This window comes from Lissotriton helveticus, chromosome 5_1 (genome assembly GCF_964261635.1).
Source record: "Lissotriton helveticus chromosome 5_1, aLisHel1.1, whole genome shotgun sequence".
Lineage (NCBI taxonomy): Eukaryota > Metazoa > Chordata > Amphibia > Caudata > Salamandridae > Lissotriton > Lissotriton helveticus.
Genome location: NC_136065.1, coordinates 1,272,029,985 through 1,272,050,552, shown reverse-complemented (window position 1 = coordinate 1,272,050,552; position 20,568 = coordinate 1,272,029,985).

Here is a 20,568-nt window from a genome sequence, read left to right as displayed (position 1 = left end):
CAGCGCGAGCCAGGCAAGTACGTTAGGCTAGGAAAGGCGGGAGCGCCATATTGGCGATTCAGTTTGAGGAGGTTAGGAGTGGTTTTTGTGCGGGGGTAGAGTGGCTGACTGGAATAAAAAAATTAAAAAATATATTTACCAGCGATATGGTGTCGCAAGAAGAGCTGAGAGAAGCGATCCGCGTCATCGCTAAGGCAGGAAGGAGCGACCTACTGGTCGAAGGTGCAGATGACTTCGTTGTCCCTCCCGTCAGGCCGGCGAGGAGAAATGCGGCGAAAGGTGTCCAGCGTGCGGTAGAGGCGTGTTGGCCGCCGCCAGTGTTGGGAAGAGGATTGAAGAGGGCACGCTCAACGAGAAGCCAAAGGCAGTCAGCGACACGGGGCGGCCAGCCGAATTCTACAGGAGGCCGGAAGACCCACTCGCTTTCTCCTGCATTGCTGCGGGGGACCAGCCGGTGTGCAGGGCTGCTGGGTGAGTCTAGTGAGCTCACTGGAAGGAGGGCGGTTTTGCCGGTGGGCAGTCCTAAAGGGGAGCTGAGAGCTTCAGGAGGAGGGAGGGGCCGAGGAACAGGAACAGGCTCTGCGAGGCTGCCTAGACCTGGACCGGTAGCTGTTTTTAGTGTGCCACAGAGCTCAGGGAGTATACAAGAGCATCATTTTAACAAGCAGGGGTCTGCTAACATGGTTTCAGGCCAAAAGGAGATACATGCCCTGACACTAGTGGATTATTCAAGTGGCAGTGATGAGGAGAATGCAGAGCAGAACCAGCAGACTGAGAGTTTTGGGGGGCAACGGAGTAATGTGCCGGCATTTTTCATTAGTGGAGATGCAAAAGGAAAAGGGGGAAAGGAAGGAGTGGGGCAATATCAAATTGTAAGAATATTAGGGAAGCTTTTCAAGACAGGCAAGCATATGAGCAGGAAAGGTTGGGTGACCAGGACACTGGACACAGGGAGCAGGTGAGGGAGGGATTGCAACAAGGGAGGAGTCACGAGGATTATGTGGATTTCATGTATGATAATGGCTTGGAGCATACACGTTTTAACAGGGAATACATTTTTCCTGTGGCGCGACAGGCACCTGTTGGCTTTCGAACAGAGGAGGAAGAGCTTGGGGAATGTTTAGATGGGCAGTTGGTGTGGGTTGAGCATGCTCCAGCCGTGGACAAGAATCACTGCAAAGGCAACAAAGCGGCCACTGAAAGCGGTTTTGGGTTGTTGGGGAGGAAGGAGGAGTTGTCCTTGAACAGAGTATTTGAACACAGCAAGGTTAAGAAGAAGACTGGCATGGACAGATCATATGGCAGAGCAGCTGAGCAAAAAATGGAGGCCGCTGAGCAAAGTGGTTTCAATGTTGGATTTTCAGCGGATTCACCACAGGCGGGCAGGCCTTTAGAGCGAGGGTCTGCTTTAAATTGGAAAACATATGATGGGGGGTGGAGGACAGAGAACGTCCAGGAAGAAGTCAACAAGTTATTTATCCCCAGAGTACGTGGGTAAGGGATGAAGAGGTTGATGTGGATTTTGAAGATGAGGGATGGGAGGCGGATGTTTCGGAAAATATGGAGGACATAGCAAGTAAGAAGGGGGATAAGGGGCGGGGGAGTGGGACAACAAAATCTGCTAAATTATTTCAGGTTGCACAGGAAGATGCGGCACCCTTGGCAGCACAACGGGAGAATCACAAGCGGATATCTCGAACGGATTTAAAGAAGAGAGAAGAGGAACTGCCAAAGGGTAAGCCGCATTGGTGGGGGGCATGGGAGGTCGGAGCAAAAAGGGGAGATGGAGCGGAAAAGGGGGGAAGTGAGGAGCAATTGGGGGAAAAGGGAGTGCTGGTGCAGAAGCAGGTGGCGTTTCAAACAACAGGTAATAATCCACATTTGTATAGCGCACAATCACCCGTTAGGGTCTCTAGGCGCAGGGGGCCGTGGGGAAGATTAAGCAAGCTATTGCCCAGAGTCACATAGTGCTGGGCTAACCTGCCGCCGGAGCCGGGGATCGAACCGTGATCCCCAGATTCCAGCGTCAGTCGCCCTGGCCGCGGTGCCACACCTCTTCCTTAGGTGAGGAGGTAGGTGGGGAAAGCCAAAATCAAAGGCAAGAGGTAACTAATGAAGGGACACGTTTACCAAAAAGATTGCCGTATATGGGTTTAGCGATGCCTTTAGGCTCGCATTTGTCAATTAAAACTAAACAGAAGGTATGGCATCATGAGTACGTTGATGTTTTTCGATGGCTGCACCGTGATTTGCAAGCGAAGGAAGGTTCTAAAGAAGAAGAAATGGAGCTAGCAAGGCGTCCCAGAGTACCCCACAGTATAGATAATTGGACATCGGCCTTTTTAATATTTGCCAGCATTTATTGTGAGAAATACCCAGAGAGGGCGGTATCAATATTTAAATATATGAATGTAGTGAGGAAAGCCCGCATGCATTTCGGAGGCTTTTCATGGTTAAACTATGATGAGGAATTCAGGGCAAGGATGGGTATGTGTGGGGATAGACCATGGGGCGACATAGACGCGGAGCTGTGGCTTCAGTGGATGTCATCTTCTCACCCTCCAGCAACTACACACACAGCTAGTGGGTTGCCAGTGACGTACCGGCCCTTTCTGGGGCGCGCCGCCCAGGGAAGGGCGGGTACAATGGTTAGAGGGCAAACAAGTGGAACAGGATCGTGCTGGAATTACAACAGGGGTTACTGCAACAGGCCATACTGCCGTTTTAAACATGAATGTTCACAATGTGGAGGTAGGCACACACTCTCTCAATGTTTTACAGCAGCGCCAGGCGCGCTGGGGCAACAGTTTCAGGAGCAAGGACAATCAGCAAGGGGGAGAGGGGCATCACTCCATGCTTCATCAAAAATCTTTTACCCCAATTAAGTGGGAATTGTTTATCCCTTGGCTTAATAATTACCCAGACAGGACGGCGGCGGCTAAATTGTTCTGGGGGTTTAAAGAAGGTTTCCGAATAAGCTACCAAGGCCCCAGAGTCAAACGATGGGCTGACAATCTGCGGTCTGCAAAAGAATTTCCAGAAGTGGTGAGAGAAAAATTGGGGGAAGAGGTAAGGTTGAGCAGGGTGGTAGGCCCATTTAGCCAGACTCCTTTTGCTAATTTGATAGTGTCACCTTTAGGGGTCATCCCCAAGAAAAGACCGGGGGAATACAGAATGATACAGCACCTATCATGGCCAGAGGGCATGTCCATTAATGATTTCATTGCGGAAGAAGATACTTCAGTGTCATATACCACAGTGGATGAGGCAATGAAAATGGTCAGAGGGCTGGGAGAGAATGCGGAGCTCGCAAAATGTGACATTCAATCGGCATTCAGGCTGATTCCGATACATCCTGCAGACTTTGAGTTAATGGGAATGCAATTTGATGGATATTTCTTTTTTGACAAAGTGCTCCCAATCGGGATGTGCAGTCTCCTGTGCTCTTTTTGAATTGTTTAGCTCATTCTTGCAGTGGGTTTTCCAACAGTTATGTAGTACAGGTCACATTTGTTATTATTTGGATGATTTCTTGTTCATGGGGAAAGCACAGTCCAGGTATTGTGAACTAGCCATTGGAAACTTTTCAGAACATGGCCAGAGAATTTGGGGTACCTTTGGCGCCAGACAAAACAGAAGGCCCAGATACAAGGATTACATTTTTGGGCATAGAAATTGATACAGTAGTGATGATGGCAAGGCTTCCGCAGAACAAGTTAGCAGAGATTAGAGCATGTGTCACAGATGCGTTAAAGGTGGATAAGTTGCAGTTAAGGCAGGTGCAGCGCTTATTGGGTTATTTAAACTTTGCGTGCAGAGTAGTCAGGGCAGGCAGGACCTTCTGCAGACAACTAGGTATGGCCATGTCAGGTGTAACCATGCCTCATCATAGGATTAGACTCACAAAAAGCATGAAAGAGGATTTGAGAATATGGCTGTTGTTCCTCGAAGATTTTAATGGAGTTTTGTTATATTTCATTGAGGAGGGTATGGTTTGGCAGGTACAGCTTTATTCAGACGCATCAGGTGCAAATGGATTTGGGATTTTCTGGGATGGACGTTGGTGTGCGGAGGAGTGGCCAGAATTATGGAAGACACAAGGACGTAGTATTGCGTTCCTCGAACTTTTCCCATTATTAGTAGCACTGATGGTGTGGGGAAATGAACTCAGCAATAGGACGATACTGTTCCATGTAGATAATATGGCAGTGGTCAACCTAGTAAATAGACAGAAAGCAAAAGACCTGAGAGTTTTGAGTTTATTGAGGGCTTTTATGTTATTTAGCCTCAGACTGAATATAGTTTTCAAAGCAAAGCACATCCCGGGTGTAAATAACACAATCGCTGATGCGCTTTCTCGTTCCCAGTGGGAAAGTTTTCGGTTGCTGGCCCCTGGAGCAGCAGTCATCAAAACACCTATTCCTCACAGCGTCTGGGCCCTAGGGGATTGAGGATCGTGCAACTTGTGGAACAGTCTATAGCGCCGGCTACTCAACGGAGTTACATGCTTGCATGGCGAGAGTTTATAAGTTATGGCATGAATTACAGCAATGTGCAAAGTGATGAGATGTCCATTTCTTTTGTTTTAGATTTTGTTCTAGCCTTAATCATCAGGGAGTTTGGATACACCTAAGCGCTAGTCAAGTAAAGGAGTGTTTGTCCTGTGGGTGGGTGGAGGGAATTTAGGTGTGCAAAGGATTTTTCAGATGGGCCGATTTTTGTCCACAATTCAGGGGAGAAAATAACGAGCCATCAGCTGCTGGCGGTCCTGAGGAGGGCGTTATTATTACTGGGAAAGGATCCAACAACATTTGCAACACATTCCTTTAGGATCGGAGCAGCATCAGAGGCAGCAAGATTGGGGCTGGGTTGGGGAGCGATCAAAAGTATAGGTAGATAGCGATCAGCTTGCTGCGCGCGATATGTACGGAAATAAAAAATATATATGTATATATATATATATATATATATATATATATATATATATATATAAATAAATGGTTACGTTGGTGGTTTAATAAAGTTTTTTCTCTCATCTAGGTGATATTCGGGGTTTGTGTCCTATCAAAAAGCAAATATGGATCATAGGTCATTCTTTCGTCAAGTGGGCCGCGATTTTTGCCGTACACCAGATCTATGGACGAAATCTTGGCATCCCCAGCAATGGACATGAACTTTACTGGTGCGGTAGAGGGGGGATGAGATGGGAAAGCTTATTTCCATTGCTTGCAAAAATCAGGTACGACAGAGGCGGCCCAGAGATGTTGATACTCCATTTAGGAGAGAATGATTTAGTAGCATTGTCTGGATTAGGTTTAATAAAGAAAGTGCAGCTAGACTTAGCGGTAATAGAAAATAACTAGTTAGGTACCAGGTTGGTATGGACAGAATTTGTTTTCAGGAAAAATTGGTGGAATGCACGGAACCAAACAGCAATGGAGAAAGCAAGGAAGAAACTGAACAGAGCAATGAAACTTTTTTGTGTGGCTATGGGCATTCAGACCATAGCGCATGATAACATCACTGGCAGGGAAGGCCATTTATTTAGAGAAGATGGAGTGCCTCTAACTCAATTGGGAATGGCCTACTATATTCTTGAGATAAGAGACATGTTGTCTAAAGAGTTGGATGTTGTTTTGTGGGTATCTTCAGGAGTGGGGGATGAATAAAAAAAAATGAGAATATGACACCAACCGTTTTTGAGTGGGGTCAGGAAAAATCTTGGGGTTTTTCCTGAGTGACGGAATAGGGGGGAGGTCAATGTCTAGAGCGGACTTGATCGTCCTTCATGAGAGAGGGTGGGGGAGGATCAGGATGGGGAAAAGGAAAGGAAAAAGAAGGAAAAAGTTGAAATATGTTGGAAATATGGGGTGAATTCATGAAATGAAGATTATGAATGGTTTTGGTCAAAACAGTTACAGCGAAATAAAGTTTGAAATGAAATATAAGGTTTTGGTATAAAGTTCAAAATTGTACGGTTTCGAAGAAAGTATAAAAACAAGTGTTAATATTTATGATATTAGAGAAATTGCCTGATCTTATCAATAAAGTGGCCTTTTTTGCTACAGTGATGTTGTTCATGGTCTGGATTATTTTGGGCGATGGGGGCCTCGGGGGGAGCGGAGCGCAAAGCTGTCTCCCCCCGGGGATTTTCGCCCGAGTGGGACAGGCCAAGGGCGCTAATTGGGTAATAGGTGGGGAGCAGCAAGAGCCAGGTAAGTACGTTAGGCTAGGGAAGGCGGGAGCGCCATATTGGCGATTCAGTTTGCGGAGGTTAGGAGTGGTTTTTGTGCGAGGTCCACCCACCCACCCAAAAAAAACAAAAGAACAAAAAAAAAGAATTCTCTTTGTTTGTTAAAGACAGGATGCCACTATAGGACAGGCAACTTTCTCTAATCTATAGTCTTCAGTGCGGAATAGGGGGGAGGTCAATGTCTAGAGCGGACTTGATCGACCTTCATGAGAGAGGGTGGGGGAGGATCAGGATGGGGAAAAGGAAAGGAAAAACGTTGAAATATGTTGGAAATATGTCGTGAATTCATGAAATGAAGATTATGGATGGTATTGGTCAAAACAGTTACAACGAAATAAAGTTTAAAATGAAATATAAGGTTTTGGTATAAAGTTCAAAATTGTGTGGTTTCGAAGAAAGTATAGAAACAAGTGTTAGTATTTATGATATTAGAGAAATTGCCTGATCTTATCAATTAAGTGGCCTTTTTTGCTACAGTGATGTTGTTCATGGTCTGGATTATTTTGTGCGAAGATACATTCACTCAAGTTAGAGAAAATCAAAAAGCAGTAAGACAACTGTATGAAGAAACAGATAGAAAGTCACATATGCACAATAGAGTTACAGGTGCATCAAGATATATATATATATATATATATAAATATATATATATATATATATATATATATATATATATATATATATATATATATATATATATATGTATGTATATATATATATATATATATATATATTGCCACAGAACTCCTCCCAGCAAAGAAGAGCAGAGACCCAGGGGAACATTTGGAGGCTCTTTAATGGACAAAATTGGCGGATGCATTTCTAGCCGGTGTTTGGCCGTCGTCAGCGCCACAAGCCTCCATAGATGAGATGCACTCTGCTGCTGAACACCGCCTTTTCAGAGCTCGTTGTAACGAGTTCGCACCGCCCCCTTCACAGTGCAGCACACCTGTGCAGTGTCCTGTGCGTTGAAGGAAACTGCAAGCCCCAGAATCCTGTGTAGGAGGTCCAAGGGAGTGTTGCTCGGGGGGAGGGATCGATGAATAGAGATCCACTGTGCTTAGCAGAGTTTCAGCAAAGTGTGCCCAAAAACGAAAAAAAAAAAAACCTTTTTTCTCTCCGAGCAAGTCGAGTATCCAACAACCAATCTTTTTGGAAGTTTCTTTTTCCATTGTTTTTAATGCACGAGCACTTTAATAATCGCCATTTTCTCTGTGTATTTACGTTAAGAAGAGCATTTGCACATTACAAGATGTCTGCCATTATTCTAATCAACTTTTGGCTTAGTCCTCATTTGATGTCACTGAAGAGGGGGAGATATAATGGCGTACAAACTTATTCACTTTTGACACTGAGGAAGCCGTTTTACGGCGAAACGCGTTTGTCTTTTTATGGGGTAGGGAGTCTGCTATTAAATTTGTCAACACATCAACAGTTTGGAGTGCCGTCTGCTTTCTTCGATAATCAGCGAGCGTGTGTTGATATTACGCGGCTCACCACCGCGAGACGCTAGCACCCGGGACGTGGCGGAGCAACGGCGGTGACCGTTCGGTGCAGGAAGTTAATTTGGCCGTTAGCCCCGAGGTAACAGAGGAATCCATCGTGACATCCGTATTGCGGAATCTGGAAGTATTAAGCTGTGGAGGAACCTGGTGCGACGCCTGCCCAACCCGTGAGACCGCAGAACGCCTCGGCTCCTGTGGACGTCCGGAGACGGGTAAGCGCTGTATGCACCGGTATCCGGAAATAGACTGTGTTATTTTCTTACCTTTGTCCCGTTAGTAAACTGACTTGGCAGACCCCCTCACAACCTTTTGTTACCCCGTTTAAGGAAACGCTGCTACAGTTACAGCGTGCAACGCTGGTGCCAAGGTCCTCCCTGTCATCATGTCCCTAAATGCAGAAAGGGAGAGAGATGCGGACGAAGTGTTCAAAAGCATAAATGCTGTGACAACGAAAAGATCAGAGACTTTGGTTTTCCCACAAACATCAATGAACAGCGTGCAAACTCTATTCCATCAATTAGAGAAAATGCAAGAGCGAGAGATACGCAAATGGTGGGAGGCCACATCACTCCAAAGATACGTGGACTGTAATAGAGTCCCCAGAGGTCTACGGATCTTCACCGTCCCATCATATGAAAATCCGGACCCCCAACTATTGAAAGACTGGGCGGCGTATATTGCGAACTCTTGCAAAGGCATGCTACTAATGTTAGTACAATATGCATGGAGTGACCGGGATAAAGCTCTCGCGGAGATCCAAAGACTTGAAGATCTGATTGCAAAAGAAAAAGATACAAAGACCATTGAAGACCTACGTGCCAACATGCAAAAACGACTCAAAGAGTATGAAAATGGAATCAAAAAAAGGAAGCAAACAAAGTTCCAAAGGGACGAGCAAGATTATTTAACGGGCAGAATTCTCACCTTCGCGAAGAAATTCGACGCCACAAGGAAAAGGCTCGCCCAGGGAGCACAACGGGCTAATGTTAATGTCACCTCAGAGTCAGAAGTTTCAACATCTGAGGATGAATCGGCAAAATCAAGCGGAAGACCAACAGTGGGAGCGAATGCCAGGGAGCCTTTTTTAGACGAATTCGAGGTGATGAAAGAAACGCGACAACGCCCCCAGCCCCAGATGAGAAAAAAAGCTACAAAAAAAGGAGGAAAACCAGGCGCGGCAGAAGGGGCCGCACAAGATACAACATCTGTAGTAACCCGGAGCAAGGGCAGGGAGGGGAAACGATGAGACAAGAGAACACTATCATCAACCTCTCTCAGAGAAAACTCACAATTCATGAGGAACAAGTACTGAGAAGAGGTATGACTTTCTGCCCAACAGCCAATTTTGATCCTGTAGAAACAAGAATTGACATCTTCAAGTTCATAAGGAAATTGATATTGGACAAGATCTTTGCAAATCGCCCACTACTAGAACAAGCAACTAACATCGGCATAACTGATGAAATGACTAGTGATATCATTGATGATGACTTATCTCTCCTTCAGACTACACATACATTAGCAGGCATTGAGGATGTGCCAAGCTCAGGAGAAGTACTCAGGAGAGAAGATATCACACAGAGAAGAGATCCTAGTAATTTAAAGAAAAAATCTAGATTCCTACCACATGTGACACACGACGCCATCGATGTCTTCAACGATGCAATCCTACAAGATTTAGACAAACTAACCATTAAAAGAACGGAAATTACAAGAAAAAATTCCAATATCTCCAGCATGGAATGGCAAGCCATCAAATCACTCAAGGAAGATAACTCAATAGAGATAAAACCCTCGGACAAGGGGGGAAACATGGTAATCTTTGACAAGGAGCAATACAAACTGGAAGCTTTAAGACAATTGGAAGATAAAGAATGCTATGAGGTGATTACCAGGAATGAGTTTGACAAATGCATCTTGGAATATCACGGACTCCTGAAAACGTGGATGGATGAAGGCATGTTGAGCAAGAATGAATATGAATATCTACATTGTGCACACCCAATCATCCCCACATTTTACCACCTGCCAAAGGTGCACAAGAAAATCAAGCACCCACCAGGGAGCCCGATTGTCTCATCCATAGGGAGTCTTCTGGAAGCCACTTCCAGATTCATTGACAACTACCTATCCCCCTTTGTCAAGGATCTTCCATCTTTTGTAAGAGACACTCAAGACTTCCTTAGGATCATTGACGACATACAATGGGAGGATGACATGCTTCTCATTACTCTAGATGTCGCCAATTTGTACACATTCATTGGGCACCAAGATGGACTCCAAGCTATGGAATGGTTTCTGAAAAAGAAAAGCATGCATTTCCATCAACACAATCGCATGCTTTTAAAAATGATTGAGTTTTGTCTTTTTAATAACATCTTTTTTCAGGTACAATGTATCGCCAGATTAGAGGGACCGCCATGGGCACGTGCTTCGCCCCCAGCTACGCGAATTTATTCGTGGGCTGGTGGGAGAAGCACGTGGCCTGGGGGGGGACCAACGAACACTGGCTGGACAACATTATGGTTTGGACCAGATACATTGACAATTTGTTTATCGTCTGGCGGGGAGACAGACCCTCGGCTGAGAGGTTTGTGTCTACGCTAGGCGAAAACAGTCTTAATTTAAAATTCACCAGCGAGATCAGTGACAAAACAGTCCGCTACCTTGATCTTGAGGTTTTTGCGGAAGGTGGCAGGATCCAAACTAAGCTCTACCGCAAGCCGACGGCGGGCAATGCCGTCCTGCATGCTGCAAGTCACCATCCTAGATCCATGGTAAAAAACATCCCTTATGGTGAATTTTTGCGCCTGAAACGGAATTGCTCTGAACATAGCGATTTCCTTTTGGCACAAGAAACAGCAACCTCTAGATTTCTAGAACGAGGCTATTCCAGTAAATCACTCTTAGAGGCCTCAAAAAAATTGGAACTGGTAAATAGAAAAGAACTGCTGGTGAATAAGAACCTGAAGGAAACAGAGAAAACAAAACCCATAACCAGAATGATAACGACCTATAATATGAGATCGAAAGAGGTGGTCCAGATTTTCAATAACAACTGGCATATTCTGAAAACAGACATTGCGCTGAAGGATAGAATATCGCCGAGACCAACAATTACTTATAGGCGCTGTCAATCCTTAGGTGACCATCTAACAAGGAGCCATTACAGGGACCCCCCAAAACCAGTGAGATCCAAACCCATCCAGGGTTTTTACCCCTGTATGCACTGTAAGGCGTGCAAATACAGCCACAAGAAGACGAAATACGAGGGTAGACCCAATGACCCCCGATCGACTAGAACCATCAAGAAATTCTTGAATTGCAATTCAGAATTTGTTGTATATTGTCTTGTCTGCCCGTGCTCGAAGAGGTATATTGGAAGTACGATCAATCCAGCAAAGAAACGTATTTTAGAGCACATGCGTGCCATTACCAATAAGGATAAGAACTATCCGGTGGCACGCCACTTTGAAACCCACCATAACAGCAATAGAGACTTACTATCTTTCTATTTGATAGATCAGCTGGAGAAACAAGAGAGAGGTGGGGACAAAGTTAGAAGTCTTAGGGCTATGGAGTCGAGATATATCATCGACCTTCAAACTATGAAGCTGGTGGGTCTCAATAATGATGAAGAACTTTGGGTACACCTGGACTAGTGACATAATGGGGGCAACTGTACAGAAATAACTGGGTCATATCTGAAATGAAATCAGGACACTAATCTCCTGCTAACTCTCCCTAAAGCCTTTCTTTGTATAACTAATCAGGATAACAACTTAATTCAACTAGGGAGGCCTATGTCCATACAGGGCCAGATACTGTAAAAGAACAAGAAAACATGCCCATTCAGGGCCTGAATAAGATAAGTGACTTGCCTGTAGTTTATAACTACACAGAGATAGACACTATAAACACATGGTGCGTGTAAATAGATCGGTGATCGATACTCGTTACATAGAAATGTTAGAATATGTGATGATTGCCACAAAGAGTTATATGAAATATCTGCATTATGTGGTGCACTGTACATTAACTCTTGACTTTTTCTTATACAAGAATGTAATTTTTTCAAAATGTGTGAGGAAAAATATTGTGTGTAAATATATGAATTACATGTCTCGTTATATACATAACCTTTTTTCTCTCCGAGCAAGTCGAGTATCCAACAACCAATCTTTTTGGAAGTTTCTTTTTCCATTGTTTTTAATGCACGAGCACTTTAATAATCGCCATTTTCTCTGTGTATTTACGTTAAGAAAAGCATTTGCACATTACAAGATGTCTGCCATTATTCTAATCAACTTTTGGCTTAGTCCTCTTTTGATGTCACTGAAGAGGGGGAGATATAATGGCGTACAAACTTATTCACTTTTGACACTGAGGAAGCCGTTTTACGGCAAAATGCGTTTGTCTTTTTATGGGGTAGGGGGTCTGCTATTAAATTTGTCAACACATCAACAGTTTGGAGTGCCGTCTGCTTTCTTCGATAATCAGCGAGCGTGTGTTGATATATATATATATATATATATATATATATATATATATATATATTCATTGAAAAAACCATAGGTTATAGACCATATATAGTTAGGAATTTGCATTTACAAAACCTTGAAAATTCACTGAAAAAACCATAGGTTATACACCATATATAGTTAGGAATTAGCATTTAAAAAACCTTATTTTACTCACACAAAACCAATGAAATTCCATATATAGTTAGTTGTACTAACTATATATCACGCACCCGCAATCCACTGCTGATCATGTCACATATGACATCATTCATGACATGGTCAGTGACATCACTGATGACATCACTGATGACATCTCAAATGACATCACTGATGACATCACTGATGACATCTCAAATGACATCACTGATGACATCACTGATGACAACACCCAGTGACTGTATTTTTCTGTAAAGTTAAAATATGTCTTACATATTTAAGAATGAGTGGATGTATAAGTGTCTGGATGAAGGATTTAGTAGGTGCATGACTGACTGTATGAGTGAGTGGTTAAATGTGTCTCACTGAGTGCATGGGTTAGTGACCAAACTGTCTTAATTTGTGCATCATTATGTCTGTTGTTCTGTAAACTGCTGCATGTGTTGATCAGTAGCTATATGAGTAACTATATGGGTTATTGATTGGTTGCCCAAGCATTTGTATGGGAGACTGAGAGTGTGTGTGGGTGGCTGGGAGGTGTATGACTCTGTGCATAGATGTATGGGTTCAAAAGTGCATGTGGAAACAGCTGTATGGGTGGTTGACTGTGTGCATGACTGTATTGGTGAGTGAATAGATATCTCAGTGCTACATGTCAAAGTAAGTACATATGTAAAATACAGTACATGTGAGAGTTGACATATATAAATAACTGTGCATAAGAGCCAGTGAATGTGTGAGTGGCTGTATGGATCATTGTGCTCTTGTATCCAGGATTGTATAAGTGAGTAAATATGTTTTAGTATATGTTTGAATAAGTAAGGTGTGTATAACTGTATAGTTGTGAAAATGGAGCTGTGATTGATTCTTTGCATGACTGACTAGGTGTGTAAGTAACTCCATGGATGAGTGACAGTCTGTGAGTGTCTGTTTACACTGAGTGTATCTAAGGTTACATTAGAGTCTGAAGAGGTTCATCGTATTATCACATGAATGATGTCATCAGTGATGTGATCATTAATGTCAAATGAGATTTTATCAGTGATGTCTTCAGTGATGTCATTTGAGATGTCATCAGTGATGTCATCAGTGATGTCATTTGAGATGTCATCAGTGATGTCATCAGTGATGTCACTGACCATGTCATGAATGATGTCAAATGTGACATGATCAGCAGTGGATTGCGGGTGCGTGATATATAGTTAGTACAACTAACTATATATGGAATTTCATTGGTTTTGTGTGAGTAAAATAAGGTTTTTTAAATGCTAATTCCTAACTATATATGGTGTATAACCTATGGTTTTTTCAGTGAATTTTCAAGGTTTTGTAAATGCAAATTCCTAACTATATATGGTCTATAACCTATGGTTTTTTCAATGAATTTCATTGGTTTTTTAAAAGCTAATATCTATAGCTGTAAAATGTATTCTTCTTTAAATACAAAAATATATTTTATATGTTTATTAATAATTTTTTTTAAATATTTTTTTTGTTTCGCTCCCGGTCCGCGAACCGGGAAGCTTTCCGTTAGCTCAAATAGATGCCGCGACCCGGTCCGCGAACCGATAAGAAATCAACATAGTGACGGTATCGCGTTGCCCGCAAATGCGTCTTGTGACGTATCGCGTTAGCGCACCCGGAAGTGTCCCGGGGCGCGGACCGAGGCGCGAAGCGCAGCGACCCGGAAGCGATCCGCGGCGCGTCGCGAAAGCGCGATGTATCGCGTTGCCGCGTAATGCGTCTTGTGACGTTTCGCGTTAGCGCACCCGGAAGTGTCCCGGGGCGAGGACCGAGGCGCGAAGCTGAGCGACCCGGAAGCTAACCGGGGAGCGTTCCGCAGCGCGTAACATGAGCGTGAGAGGTCATGTGACATGGTAATAAAACTTTTCATTGGTTCATTTCACTTTTGGTTTCATAATGATGGAAGGCTAGGTCAGGTGACCTAAAAATAACACTTTTCATTGGTTGAGAACTTTTGCTTTTCCCAAATGATGAAAACCCCTCCTTCTTTCCTCACTCTGACTTTCATCTTGGTGAGAGAAAGACCCTTTTACATTCTAGAGAAATGGCTTCCATTGTTGCTTCAGCTAGTGTTCCCCCACCACCACCCCCACCTCCTCAAGGGAAGAAAGGACCACCTGCTCAACCAATCTTTGAAGAAGAGGAAGATCAAGAAGAGAAGGAAGAGGAGGAAGAGCCTAAGTTTTTGCCAGAGGAGCCCAGGAGGTACAATAGAAAAGAAAACTACATCCGGCAATTTTTTTAATTTCCAGCAGGGCAAAAAAAAGTCAATGCCAGATATGTGTTTTGCCGTATTTGCGACGATCGACTTTCAAGGGGCACTGACAAGAAATACAGCTTCGGAAATTATACGATGCACAGGCATATGAGTAGGTGGCACCCAAATAATTATAGTGCTGCCCAGCTTCGTGATGAACAGCAAAATCCCCCGGCAATGGCGAGAAGATCTGTTGTCAAAGAAGTATCGGGACCAGAGGCGAGGGAGGTGATCCCGAACATTCAAATGGACATGGGGGAAGTAAAGCAAGTGTGCGTGTGGTGCAGCCAAATACTTTGCTACCGAGAAAGTAGCATTACTCTTATAATGAGAGCTATCAATAATCATGTTTGCCCGAAACGCCCCAAAAAATAAATTCTTCTTTTTTTCGTTGCTCCTGTTGAGCGCTTTTCAATGAATCATTTTTGTTTCCCCCCTCCCCCCAAAAAACAAAAAAATTACAAAATGTTCAGAAAAAACTAAAAAAATATAAAAAATGTTCAGAAAAATAATAAAAAAAATTTAAAACAACAAAAACCAAAAAAAAAAGTTCTTTTCAGAACTACCTCCCCATTATAAAAAAAATTGGTAGAATTTTAGAAACTCTGCCAACCTCTATTTCTTTTAGTTCGCTTCCAGTTCGCACTCCGGTACGCGAACCAGGAGCGAACCCAAAAAATTTTTTTAAAAAAAGAACAGTAAGTATAAGGGAAGGAAACAGACAGTTATGTTACAAGAAAGACAGCTACAGGGAGTAAAGAAAACATACTGTTACCCGCAATCCACTTCTGATCATGTCACATATTATATCATTCTTGACATGGTCAGTGACATCATCAGCAGTGGATTGCGAGTAACAGTATCTTTTGTTTACTTCCTATAGCTGTCTTTCTTGTAACATAAATGTCTGTTTCCTATCCTTATACTTACTGTTCTTGTTTTAAAAAATTTTTGAGATCATTCAGAAACAGTAACATTAATAGAGACAGAATGAGTGAATAATAATGAAGAAGTATGAGAAGAGAGGGACTGAGAAAAATACTGGAAGGAGTAGAATAATTAAGTAATAGAGAAAGGAATGAGAGAAGTAGCAAACGCAGGAAAGTAAGGATTAAAGAAATGAAGCAGTAGAACTAATAGATGTTAAATGTGATAGATTAAATTATTGATTCAGGATGACGATAAGGTGTGTCCTCTCCAAAAGTTTGTTTAAGATGAGGCCTACTCAGGGTTGCATATCAAATTTATGCTTGTTGAAGAATACAGAGGAGATAATACATGTGAAGGCCTACCATTGAAGTAAAACATGTCCACTTCACTCTTGAACAACGGCCAGACCTCTTCTGTGTCCATAGACAGACCTAAAGTTCATCTGCACAATGTCATCCGTAAACTTAGAAAACACAAGTAATGTAATTGAAAAACGTGGAGTTTCTTTTGCTCATTTCAAAATCACATCACCTGTGTTGCCTTTGCTTAGGTATCTCATAGTGCAGATGTAGTTCAGCATATGAAACAGTACGCAGAAGTGCAGCAGTGTATGCATTAATACATGTGAAGGCCTACCAATGAAGTAAGTCATGTCCACTTATTACATCATTCATGACATAGTCAATGACATCATCAGCAGTGGATTGCGGGTTAAAAGAGTAGAAAACATTTACCTTATAATTCTTGTTAACTTTTTCAAATATTTTTTCATACTTTCAATCTGTAAAAGAGAGAAGAAACATTTCAAAAATATTAAAACATGTATTTAAAAATTTGAAAAGACAAGGGAAAAGGTTCAAGAAGAAACAGTTTTTCAAAAACTTTGAGATTTACAGAAGCCTCTGCTGCTATACGTCCCCTACACAATCCTAAAGATATATATTTTAAACAAACAGTATCTTGATGCTGATGAAGTGAGGCCTATTTTGGAACATGGTGCATCTTTTGCACTGCTGATGTCTCACAATAGTGATGCAATAGCAGCGCAAAAAAGATGTAAAGCCATCATAAAATTGTGTCTAACATTTTAAATGATTCTTTCAGGATACAAATAAGATGTGTCCTTTCAAGAGGTTTCTTTAAGGTGAGGCCTATTCAGTTTTAAAAAAAAAACAGTACCCAGAAGTGCAGCACTGTAAGCATTAACTTTGACACTTACAGAAGCCTCAGTTTCTCCATATCTACCTCACATTTCTAAATGTACATCATAAGTACAAAAAGTAGAACATTAATTATACATGTTAAATGGTTTATTTTTGCTGTTCTCAGAATGTATCAAATTTCACTAAAAACAGTGACTTGAAGGTATTCATCATGTAACAGCGGGGAAAAAAAAACACAATCAAAATGATTGTGTTTAAAAAACCCATACAACATAAGAAATCAAAATTCAGAACTCCTTAAAGTTAACTTACTTTCCATGACGTCCAAGGATGTCCTATGAACAGCTTACACTCTTTTGTGCTGTTATTACTTTCAGCCCGCCACTTTCTGAAAGAAAATCTCCATCGTTTTTAAAAACACGTTACATGCAATAAATGACTTCTTGCTCTCTACCACAAGTTTCCACAAGGCCAAATCTGGTCAGAGCCATTTATAACTCTTGGATTTCTTGTAAGCCAATCCCGTCATTTGGCATTTCCGCAACTTTCAGAATTAAAATGTTGAAGATCATTTTCACAATCCTGGAATAGTAATATCTTCCCCTTCTTGCTCAGTCATGTTCTACATTTCCTATGACACTGATACTGCTTACTATGAAGCAGACTTACACTACCTCTATGACTACTACAATTATTTAATTCTCTACATCACTTTTAATCACAAAGCAATGTAAAACAGTAGACAGCATTGCAGACTTACATTCCCTCTACTCCATGTTTTGATTGGCTGCTTCAATTAGCTTATAAAAAGAAACAGTTTTTCTGAACTCATTCAAAGTGCACGTATTTCTCCATGACGTCCAGTCTTATGGTTAGAAGTTATGTCTCTGAACTACACTTATCCTCAAGGCCAAATTGTGTAGGAGCCATTAGAACTTCTTGAAATTCCACAGAGCACATCCTGAGATTATTTCCCTAAAATTTTGGTTTTAAAAACACCAGGTAAGAGTTTTTAAGGTCATACGGCAATTTTTTTTTGAAAATTAAAACAGAATCATTGCAGAATGACCAGCCATTTCTAGACTTTAAATAAGCTGTGTAATGTCCTGATGTTATTGAAGGGCCGTCATGATATATAATTGCTGCAGTTACAAAAGTCCTTCCTGATATTGACAACTGCGAAGCTACAAAATTTTTAATTAAAGTTGTCAATTTTGTTCCATCAGGCCTACATCGTTGGAACATTAAAATTACATACTGGCCATATGTTCGTATAAATAATGTGGACATCATTTCAGATTTACATTGGCTACACTCCATGTTGTGATCAGCTGCTTTTACTAGCTTATTAAAAGAGACTGATTTACTGTCTGGCAAAGTTAAATATATAAATCTTTCTGAGTCTACACTAGTAGTACTTGATACCATACAGTTCTCGCAGTCGTGCTGCCATTGATAAGAAAGCCCAAACAGCTGATCTACATCTACACCTTCAGCATGTAATACATCAAGCATATACATTAAAAACTCCTGACAATCTTGCTGAATATTTTGAGAGAATTGTGTTTGCCCTGAACATCTGTCTAACAGATTTCGAATTTCAGACACACTTTCTATGTTTCTTCTATCAGTGCTACATTTCTCTAACACAGAATTTAACAAACTGCAAAATCTTTGATCAGAATTGACCACAATCTCTTCTTTTACATTTTCTAGAGAAAACAAAACATTAACCACTACATTAGCATAGCAGTTGACACCAGAACTGTTTTCAAACTGAAAACCAACAACATCTTCAACAGAATCCTTTTTGTTTCTGCTTGTAATTTTAGGTTCATTGACTTTTTGTCTTTTTGCTACAACCTCCCCAGTATTGGTCACATTTCTTCGTTTCCGGCCTACCACACGTTTCTCAAACAAAGGATACTGAGGCAAATGTGGCGCATACTCTCTTCTTAACCTATTGTATTCCTTAACACAATCTAGATCCGCACAAATGTTTGTGACATCACACTCAATCAAGTACAATCCCGATAAAGTTCTAACTCGTGACAATGCCACATATGCCATACCCTCCTTGAACACAGAACTGCCAATATTTACCAATGCACTGTCTACACTTAAACCTTGCGATTTATGAATTGTCACCGCATATGCCAAGCAAACAGGAAACTGCTTACGGCGAACATATAAGTCTTTTACAAGCAAAAATCTAGCAGAACAACGACCAATTAGCTGTACTTCCTCAATGCCATCAAATTTAATTTTTAAAAATTCAATTCCATCTCTATTTCTGTATTTCACAAAATCAACAACATTACCCATTGATCCATTTACCAGACCTCTTTCAACATGTAAATTCCTTCTTAAAATTATACGGCAGTTCAAGCACACATTCAGAGTCTTTTCAAAACCTGCAGTTTTAGATATACTCTTCTCTAATGAATCCAATTTTGTTTTCAGATTCTCAGACAAAATAATTGTTGATCCCATATGCTCTACTCTATCAATAGCTTCCAGTTTCACAATCTCTTGCTTTTCTAAATGCAACATTTTGTTGTTAAATTTGGCACATTCTGCAAGAGTTGGCATCAAACATATTCCAGATTTCTTCTCAGTAATTTTCTGAAAAATATTCTCAGGCACAACATCTTGTTCTGGATATAAATTTGACAGTAATCGTGCATGTAAAGCTTCTTTCCCATGCTCGGTCACTTTTCCAATTCTAACATCTTGTAGAATAGTCTTGTAAACTTCATCCTTCGCCTGACGCATATTTTCATGCAGTTCAGCATAATTGAAGTTTAACCATATATTGACGTTGCCAATGCTGCCTAGGCACTTCCTGGTATCTTCATGCGTGAGCATTTTGAACACAGGTTGCCCTTTCACTGGTGTCAGCTGCAGAAGATCTCCGAAAACAATGATGTGTTTGCCACCAAATAACACATCATACTCTGTTTTGAGAACTTCTTGCATCCTCAAATGCACAAAGGCAAGCATGACATTGGAAACCATGCTTACTTCGTCAATGATAAGAAGTTTCATTTTCCTCAAGATTCTTGAAACTTCAAAACAAGCATCTCCAGATAGCTTGTGATATTGTAATTTGTTGTCATGCTCCACTGGCAGCATCAGTAAACGATGTAAAGTAATCCCTTTAATATTATGTGCTGCCAGTCCAGTTGGAGCAGTGACAACACAAGACAGCGATGACTCTGTCCTTTCCTGCAAATAGCATGAAATTGCTTTAATGAGGAAACTTTTTCCAGTTCCCGCTTCTCCACTCACGTACAGTCGGACAGGCTTCAACGACGTACATGAGCACTCTTTCTTATCATGACTTAATCCATGATCAATTTGCATGGTAACTTCGTCATATATTTTCCTCTGCTCAACGTTGAGTTGTCTTTCCAACTCTTCTAAGTTAACCGCATCCTCTTGAGCATGTGCCATGGCTCTTTCCACTTCATTCATAGCAGTGGCAGCTTCATTTTCAATAACAGGTCCTCCTAGTGGATCCTGACTCAATGAAGCAGAACTCTGACTGTCCTGAGAACTGTCTCTGGCAATCTCGGCTGCAATCGTTGCTTCCTGCTCAATTTCCGCATTCAACATTTCTACATATTTGGGAAAAGCAGGACATTCTATGGTCTCCTTGGCGGCATTGAAAGATTCTTCGTAACAGAGGAAATCTCCAAGCAGTTCCTCTTCTGCACGCCAAGGCTTGAAAAGTTGCAAAAGTGCTAAATAGAAA